The sequence below is a fragment of the Tupaia chinensis genome, unplaced genomic scaffold (genome assembly GCF_000334495.1).
Source record: "Tupaia chinensis unplaced genomic scaffold, TupChi_1.0 Scaffold144909_1, whole genome shotgun sequence".
Lineage (NCBI taxonomy): Eukaryota > Metazoa > Chordata > Mammalia > Scandentia > Tupaiidae > Tupaia > Tupaia belangeri.
This window is the reverse complement of record NW_006204769.1, coordinates 897,020-906,762: the sequence shown is the minus strand read 5'-3', so window position 1 is coordinate 906,762 and position 9,743 is coordinate 897,020. Positions and strand designations below refer to the sequence as shown.

The 9,743-nt window shown below is 41.5% G+C and overlaps 1 pseudogene; it reads right to left on the bottom strand.

The window, feature by feature from the left end:
• Positions 1 to 6,632: 6,632 nt before the first annotated feature.
• On the bottom strand, positions 6,633 to 8,758 carry LOC102469433 (heat shock cognate 71 kDa protein-like; annotated as a pseudogene).
• Positions 8,759 to 9,743: the final 985 nt, after the last annotated feature.

Below are 9,743 nucleotides of genomic sequence, written 5' to 3'. Positions count from 1 at the left end.
GTCTTAGCCTTTACTTCCTTCTTGCACAGACCTTAAAACCAACCAAAGGTGAAAGATTAGGGTTTTGTCTGAGCATGTGTCTAGCCCTCAACATGTATGTTTCTTTCTAGGTACCCAGAACAAGCAGGAGTTTGTAATGCCCTAATTGTTCAAAGATCTCTCCCCTCTTTCTCCTAAGCTTTCAAAGTAATTGTTGCTTACCTTGATTGTACTCTTTTGACCCAGTTGTCCAGCAGGCTGCCTTTCAATGAATTTAAGAATTTCTTCTTTATGGCACCCTGAGAAAGTTCTGTGATAGATGAAAGAAACACAAGCATCTTGTGTTTGTCCTTCAAGTAGCCTCCAGACACGTGAAAACAAATAATCACGTTCATTAAAGGCAAGGTTTACTCTGTCTGCTCTCTCTGGAACCAGGGATGGTGGTCCTACACTGTGAACATGGCCTCCATTTTCAAAATGGCAGCCAAGTCAGGGAGAGAAAAGGGACAAGTAGCAATGCCATTGTACTCTCCCATTGTCTATAAATGACCACTTTTTTGATTTAGCATTTATTTGGTTGCTGTAAATCTTTGTCTATTTTATAGACGCCCGGCGTGAGTTTTAAGCCACTGGGTCCGGGACACGAACCGTGGTTGACTACGTGGGAGTCCAGCGACATAGCCATTACGCTAACTGCTGGTTCCCTAAATGACCACTTTTTTGATTTAGCATTTATTTGGTTGCTGTAAATCTTTGTCTATTTTATAGAGTTTTGACAAAGTTGATTTTGGCAGTTTTTGCTAATTTTTTCATTGTTTCTATGGAGAGGAGAGGCTTGGAGCTACCTTCTCCAATGTTTTCACTGATGTCACTCCCCTGTCTCCTTAGAGTAATGAAAATGGAACATCGTTATGGAGAGGAGAGGCTTGGAGCTACCTTCTTCAATGTTTTCATTGATGTCACTCCCCTATCTCCTTAGAGTAATGAAAATGGAACATCATATAGCCACATCTGGATTTTTAGATTCTTTTGAAGAATTAGAAACTTATCAAAACTGGTCCCACAGTCCTCCATAGAATTGTTTCCTGGTGAGTTGGCCAGTTTAGACAGGGCATAAAGTCTCCAATTACCTCACCTTTTTTTCTCCTGTCCCTTAATCATTTATGTTTCCTGATTTGTTTTATTACCCATTTTAGTTTTTAATTATTTTAATGTTACATAATGTTTAAGAGCTCAGTTCTTGCGCCATACAAAACTGGATCTGAGTGTTATCTTCACCATTTAAAGGCTCTGTGTCTTTAGGTAAGTTACGTGGATTCTGTAATATTTAATGTTTCCATTTGTAGAAGGAAGGTAAACATAACTAACCTGGGTTGTTGAGAGGATGAACTGATCTAATATTTATAAAGAATTTAGCCCAGTGCCCAACATTCGGCAAGTGAATAGTTGTCATGGTTCTTCATGTACATTTGTTAAAGTCATATTTTAATATGTCCCTTGGTAATGTTTGGACTTCTTATATGTTGAGTATGCTATTTTTAAAAAGTTATTCTTGCGTAACTTATGAGTTTTATTGTAGTGAATTGGATTTTTTTCTAATACATTTTCTAACTGGTTAATGCTAATAGGAAAGATGATCATTTCTGTTTCTCTTTTATCTGGCCACCTTTTTAATTTGTTTTTACTTTCTTATTGATTAGTTTTTCAGGTAATTGGTTTGATTTTCTTAGTAGACGGTGGTAATGATAATTCTTTCTCTTCTTTTATAATATGTATGCATTTTATTATTTTTCTTTTTAATATTTATTTATTTTTTTAAAAATGTTTTTGTCATAGGGCATGTGTGCTTGCCAGAGAGAATCAGGTGAGAAATCATCCTCCAGGGGAAGTCATTGTGTTTTTGTTTTTTAGGAAGTCTTCATGCTTTTCCTCTATGGTCTAGTTGATGTGTACAATGTACCCCTTAGGTATTTCTTTTTAAAGAATTATTTATTTTAATTTTATTTATTCATTCATTTATTTTCATTTGACCAGAGAAAGACACATACAGAGAGAGAGAGAGAGAGAGAGAGAAAGTAAGTGAGAAAGCAAGCCACTAGGTCTGGAACTTGAACCCTGTTTGCCCATGTGGGAGTGTCCAGTGCCTTAACCACCATGCTACCTGCTGGTTCCTCCTTTTAGGTACTTCTAAGAAAAATTATGACCACTTACTAATAAGGCAGGAAATAGGGATACTGAGCACATAACAGGGTAAAGGTTCAAGATGGAATCACAATGGCTAAGCTTTCACAGACAAAAGATGGCTGCATTGGGACTCAAGTAGCTATAGCTGAGGGCAACAGCTTCTATTTAGCAACTATATTCTAAGAAGAAGTACAGAACGCTGTGATCTGCTGACTCCATGAGGAACAGGGTAATAAATCTCTCAGACTATCATGTAACTATTATTATTTTTTCTATAAAAAATTATAACAGGCTCTTTATTTCATTTAATTTTAGCTATTTAATAATATACCACAAGAGTAACTGGGTAGTTTATGATAAAACTGAAAAAATATTCTTTTCCCGTAAGACATGTCAGTCTTTCCCTTTGGCTCTTTCCAGTCCTCTGGCATTGTATTGAAGAGATTCTGAGTTCTTCTAGGGTTGTGGTTAGGTGGGTGGGTTCCAAACTGCCTGGACTCTCCAGCAAGGCAGTTCCTGCACAGGGCTTTCCTGTCACTGGATCTATGACTTGCCCAACTGTGAGAACTCTCTCAGCCAGTCCATGTTTCACATGCTTTGTTTGTGGAACAGATAAAGCTTTGAGAAGCGCAACACCCCCAACTGTGCATTGCTGAAGGGCATCATGGGCAAAGTAGGTTTTCTTCTTATTAAAATACTTTAATAAGTAGGGATCCAGAGCAAGCCTGGTCACTCTCACTGTAGCAGTTTTTTTTTAATCTTTTTTTTTTTTTTTTGGAGAGGTTTTTTTCTATAGGGCGCATGTGCTCGCCAGACAGACAGAGACATAGAGACAGAAAGCGAGAAATCACCCCCCCAGGGAGATGGTCACGCCGCAATCCCTTCTCCTCCATTCTCCTCTCGGGATCTTGGGCACGCACGCACATGTGCCCAGCGTGAGTTTTAAGCCACCGGGTCCGGGACGCAAACCGCAGTCGGCTACATGGGAGTCCAGCGAAATAGCCATTACGCTAACTGCTGGTTCCCGAAAGTACTTACATCTTAATAATATTATATTTAGGTCTATGAACATGGGAAGCGTCTCCATTTATTTTGACCTTATTTAATTTTTTCAGTGATTTTTTTATAGCTCTCAATGTGCAAATCTTACCCTTTTTTTCCTATTTATTTTATTTTTCTTGCTGCTGTTATAAATGGAATTGTGTTTTGGCCTCCTTTTTTTCACCTTGGTGGTAAGAGAGAGATCCCACACTCTAAATAGTAGAGATCGCTAAATACATGATACCTGACACCAGACAGATGAAGTATCTGGTGCGTGTGTATGTGTATATGTATAGTGTGTTAGTGTGTGTGTATAGAACTGATTAATACAAGTGTGGAAGGTGAGAAGTCCCACACTCTGCCATCTGCAAATGGGAGACCTAGAAAAGTCAGTGGTGTAATTTCACTCTGAGTCTGAAAGCCTAAGAACCAGGGAAGCCATTGATATAAATCCCAGTTCAAAGCCAGAAGACCAATATGCCAACTCAAGAAGGAAGGCAGGAAGAACAAAAGGGATGCACTCCTTCTTCCTCCACCTTTGTGCTCTATTTCAGACCTCAAGGAATTGGATGATGCCACCCACATTGGGAGGACATTCTACTGTACTGAATTCACCAATTCAGGTGTTAAAATCATTTAGAAACACACACAAAAATAAAGTTTAATCTGGGCATCCTGTCACACAGTCAGGTTCACACATACATTTATCATCACTGACCTGGTCCTGTGGCCTGCTGGTTAAGGGAGCCAGATTCCACATAGCTAACTGTGTGGTTTGGGTCCCAGCCCTGGCAGCTTGAATAACGTTCTGGGTGCATGTGCATGCATGCCCCAAATCCCAACAGGATCAAGAAATGGAGAAGGGATTGCAACAGGACCGCTCTCCACTGGCAAGTGCTCCTTTTCTCTCCTTCTATCACAAGCACCTTTTGGCAAATTTTTTAAAAAGAAAAAAATGAAAAAGAAATTAACCATCACAGTGTTTTTTGCCCGTATTTTTAATGTTTTTGAGGGAGAGCAAATTCACCAAGTTCTTCATTCTGCTGCTTGAGAAGTTGACCCTTAATTATATAACTTAAATCTTAAACATTTAAAAATGGCTTTTGAGGTAACAAAGTTTTGTACCACTTTTGTAAATTTTGTAGGGAACCTGTGGTCTCAGATGATAAACTGCTGATTTTCTGTTAACTTCATTTTATAAGTTTATATAGTAGGTTGTCAGGAAAGTCCTGGTGCATTTTTACATAGACACACATAGAAAAACATGGCGTGACTTTCCCATTTAATAGATTATACATCTATTAAGATTTTTCTAATTACCTTTTATAAATACCATTCTCTAAATATTGCTTTACTTTCAGCGATGTCTTTATAGAGTGCTGAATGACTTCCATTTGAGTACCAAATATTCAGTTCCAGACCAGGGAGAGGATGCAGGGGATTATGGCAGATATGCCTCCTAACATAGATTCTTAAATATATGATCTTGGCTCTATCTACGTTTTGTATTCGATATGTTTGTAATTATGCTGAATAAATATGAACCAACTCTTTTCTTTCTCCTGGAGAGAGAAAGCTTGTTGTTTAGGATTCAAGGGAAGTACCAAGAAAGAACAAGCACATTAATTTTTTTTTTAACTAGGAAACTTGTGTCTTTTAAATTAAGTTAATTAATTAATTAATTTTTGGAGAGGTTTTTGCTATAGGGCACATGCGCTTGCCAGAAAAACAGACAGAGAGACAGAAAGCAAGAAATTGCCCCCCAGGGGGGACGGCCACACTGCAATTCCTTCTCCTCCATTCTCCTCTCAGGATCTTGAGCACGTACACACACGCACCCAGTGTGAGTTTAAGCCATCGAGTCTGGGACTCCAACCGTGATCGACTACGTGGGAGTCAACAACACAGCCATTACGCCAACTGCTGGTCCCAGAAAACAGGATCTTATGTTGAACTGAGAGAATTTAGACTTCTTTTGTGGGGCTAGACCAAAAGAATCTAGGCAGAGAAAGATTTGATATGGGTCTTGGGAGTGCTCATTCAGATTGACGAAGAAAACCACTAAGGTCTATCTTCCAAGCATATCTGTGTTTCCATGTATCTGTGGTGTCCTAATTTAAAAGAGCTTGCAATATTTAACTCCTCACCATTTATGGCAGAGGAACTACTTAATTTACTAGGGAAGATTGGATGAGTGTGTCACTGTTGTGGTAATGTGTTGAAATTGATGCAAATGACTTACAAGGAAAAACATAGGCATGAAGAAAGGTTAGAGTCCCCGGCTGGTGGCAGCCATGACAGAGAACCTTCCTGTTACCCTGTCCTTATTGGTACCACTGATGGTGAGCCCATGTAGATCTTGATCGGGATAGGTTTAGTTAATCCGTTCTTCTGTCAAGGTTTCTGTGTTTAAGTGGCTTACTGAAATGGTTTATAAAATGCCTAAAATTTGTGTACCATGCCAAATCATGTACCCAAGGAGGTTTTCCTAAAACAAATTATGTTTTCAAAGTTTTTAAACATGAAGGTGATACACGTAACATGACTTGACATTGGCAAGGTTATACTACTATTAACATTTATTTCTGATGACCTGGCTGACTGAAAGTTGTTTTTTTGGGGGGGGAGGGGGGAACCCTGACATTTTTTACACACTCTTCTACACTTAAAAAATCTTTATTTCTTAATCCTGAAAGAAAAAAGTCATTTTCCTGGTCAAAAAATACTTACTGAATGAACACTTGCTGTGTGTCAAGCAACATGGATACAATAGGTACTAAAATAGACATAATTCTTAAACCCAAGGCTCCAATATTCTAGAAGGAAGTCTCTGATAAGAAAATAAGCAATTATAACACACTACGTGAAGAGCTTTGGTGGGAGTTCAAACAACTCTTGGGGCATGTGGAAGGAAGAGGTGCTTCATCCAAAGTTGAGGTGAGGAGGCCATGAACGTAGGGCAACGTAGTCAGTTGTTATCAGGCCTTTGGAGCGTTGGAGTCTAGTTGCAGCTGTAGCATCTATTTGCTCTGTTACCTTGAGCAGTGCGTTTAACCTTTCCAAGCTTCAGTTACCTAAATTTTATTTATTTATTTATTTTAAAGTTTTTTTAGAATTGTTTTTATTTAATTTTATTTATATATGGAATCCAACGAAAACATAACCATTATGCTAACTGCTGGTTCCGATTATGGTGCCAATTTTAAATAGTTTTATTTAAGACATTGCATTTTCCACTTCCGATACAGTGCTTATAAAGTGCAGTGTTATTTTTCCCTGTACATGTGTTCCATATTCAAGTATTGAGAATGCCCAGTAATTCACTATAGCAGCTGAACTTTTAAGACTGCCAGAGTTCACTACAAATTGGGGTCCTTCAACATGTTACTGCGTGGAGAAATGCTATGTAATCTACACTCAGCGTTGGCTTAATCAACTTCTTCAATGGTGGGTCCTGAAGAAGCGCCGCCAGATGGAGGAGCACCCCCTCCGGGAAAACCCCCTGGCATGCCCTCAGGCATCCCCCCTGGCATGCCCCCTGCACTCTGGTACAGCTTGGTGATGATGGGGTTGCAGACTTTCTCCAGCTCCTTCTGCTGATGCTCAGACTCTTCTTGCTCTGCAGTCTGGTTCTTGTCAAGCCAGTTGATTTCGTTGCACTTGTCAAGAATCTTCTGCTTGTCCTCGTCGTTGATCTTGCCTTGGAGTTTCTCGCCCTCCACCTTGGAGTTTCTCGTCCTCCACCGTGGCTTTCGTGTTGAAAGGGTAGGACTCCAAGGAGTTCTTGGAAGACACCTTGTCCCTCTGCTTCTTGTCCTCAGCCTTGTACTTCTCAGCCTCCTGGACCATGTGCTCGATGTCCTCCTCACTCAGACGCCCCTTATCGTTGGTGATGGTGATCTTGTTCTCTTTCCCAGTGCTCTTATCCACAGCAGAGACGTTCAGGATGCCATTGGCACCGATGTCGAAAGTGACTTCAATCTGAGGAACACCACGGGGTGCAGGAGGTATGCCTGTGAGCTCAACCTTGGCCGGGTTGTTATTCTTGGTCATGGTGCGCTCACCTTTATAAGCCTGAATGAGCACCCTGTTGTTATCCCTGGTCATGGTGCACTCACCTTCATAAAACTGGATGAGCACCCCAGGCTGGTTGTCAGAGTAGGTGGTGAAGGTCTGCATCTACTTGATAGGGATGGTGGTGTTCCACTTGATGAGGACAGTCATGACCCTGCCAGCAGTTTCGATGCCGAGGGACAGAAGCGTGACATCCAAGAGCAGCAGGTCCTGGATGTCCTTGACTTATCTCCAGATAAGATGGCTGCCTGGACATCTGCTCCGTAAACAATAGCCTCATCAGGGTTGATGCTCTTATTCAGTTCTTTCCCATTGAAGTCTTGTAGCAGCTTCTGAATCTTGGGGATACGAGTAGAGCCACCAACCAGGACAATGTCATGGATCTGTGACTTGTCTAGTTTGGCATCCCGAAGGGCCTTCTCTACAGGGTCCAGGGTCCCACGGAACAGGTCTGCATTCAACTCTTCAAATCGGGCACGGGTAATGGAGGTATAGAAGTCGATTCCTTCATAGAGGGAGTCGATCTCAATACTGGCCTGGGTGCTGGAGGAGAGGGTGCGCTTAGCCCGTTCACAAGCAGTGCGAAGGCGGCGGACAGCTCTCTTGTTCTCACTGATGTCCTTCTTATGCTTGCGCTTAAACTCGGCGATGAAATGGTTGACCATGCGATTGTCGAAGTCTTCTCCGCCCAAGTGTGTATCTCCAGCTGTAGATTTGACCTCAAAAATCCCATCCTCAATAGTGAGAATGGACACATCAAAAGTGCCACCTCCCAAGTCGAAGATGAGTACGTTTCTTTCAGCTCCAACCTGCCGTTGAAAATAGATGCATTGTGTTATATAAGTTCCTAGCTCAAAACACCCTGGAAGTAATCCAGATATATTGCATCACCAGTGACCCATACCTTTTTGTCTAGACCGTAGGCAATGGCAGCAGCAGTCGGCTAGTTGATGATCCTAAGCACATTGAGACCAGCGATAGTCCCAGCATCTTTGGTAGCTTGACGCTGAGAGTCATTGAAATAAGCCAGCACATTAACCACAGCATTGGTAACAGTCTTTCCAAGGCAAGCTGCAATTTCCTTCATCTTGGTCAGAACCATTGATGACACCTCCTCTGGGTAGAAACTTTTGGTCTCTCCTTTGTATTCCACTTGCACCTTGGGCCTGCCTGCATCATTCACTACCATGAAGGGCCAGTGCTTCATGTCAGACTGGACAACAGCATCATCAAACCTGCGTCTAATCAGATGCTTGGCATCAAAAACTGTGTTGGTGGGATTCATTGTAATCTGATTTTTTGCAGCATCACCAATCAGTCGTCCGGTGTCAGTAAAGGCAATATAGCTTGGAGTGGTTCTGTTCCCCTGATCGTTGGCAATTATCTCTACTTTTCCATGCTGGAAGACACCCACACAGGAGTAGGTGGTGCCGAGATCAATGCCAGCTGCAGGTCCCTTAGACATGGTTGCTTCTGTGTAGGCCCGCCTTGGCTTGCGAAGCTCACGCACCAACCTCTGCAGCTGCCCCCGCGTTCAATGAGCTATTATTATTATTTTTTAATGTGACGAGAGACAGAGACAAAGAGACAGAGAGACACAGAGAGAGAGAAAGTGAGAATGCAAGTTGCCAGGTTCAGAACTCAAACTGCAGTTGGCCATGTGGGAGTCCAGTGCCTGAACCATCACACCACCTGCTGGCCCTAGTTACCTTATTTTTAAAATGAGGATATGATAATAGCACTCCATTGGTTTGCTGTGACGATAAACGAGCTAATACATAAAAATGGCTTAGCACAGTGCTTTAGTAAACAGAAAAGTGGTAGCTCATCATTATTATGCTGAGAGTTGAAGGGTTAAAAAAGTGAACAGATGTGGTCAGTGTGGGGAGAAGACTATTAGAGGCAGAGAGAAAGGCATATTGAATATTTGGTGGAAGAACAGAGCATGGCGGATCTGAATAACTCAACGAAATCCAATATGCAGTAATACTGAGTGTGAAGAGGCTGGGTAATAGTATATGAGCCAGGAGAGGTAGACAGGTGTCATATCATAGCCTTTATCCCAAGGATGCACAGTCATCAAATAACTTCTTGTAGGGTGCTGATACAGTAAGACTCGCATTTTAGGTCATTCTGATGTAATTGGGAAAATAGATTGAAGGAGAAAATTGGAGATAGAGAAACTAAGAAAACATAGAACTTTCCATTTTAAAAATGGCTAAGATGGAGTCATCCTCCTGTTCTCTCAGAACTTTACCCAACGTAGGAAGAACAAGAAACAGATATGCAAGCACCATCTCTGAAAAACACCACCACAAAACACTAAATGAAGCCTGTAACCCTGAGCCACATATACACCACGTGAGTGCCCCAGATCCAACAGGGAGGAGGAAGAGAAGAAAGGGATGGCAGCATGATCAGAACCTGTAGAGGGTGTTCCTCTCTCTCTCCTCTCTCTCTTTCCC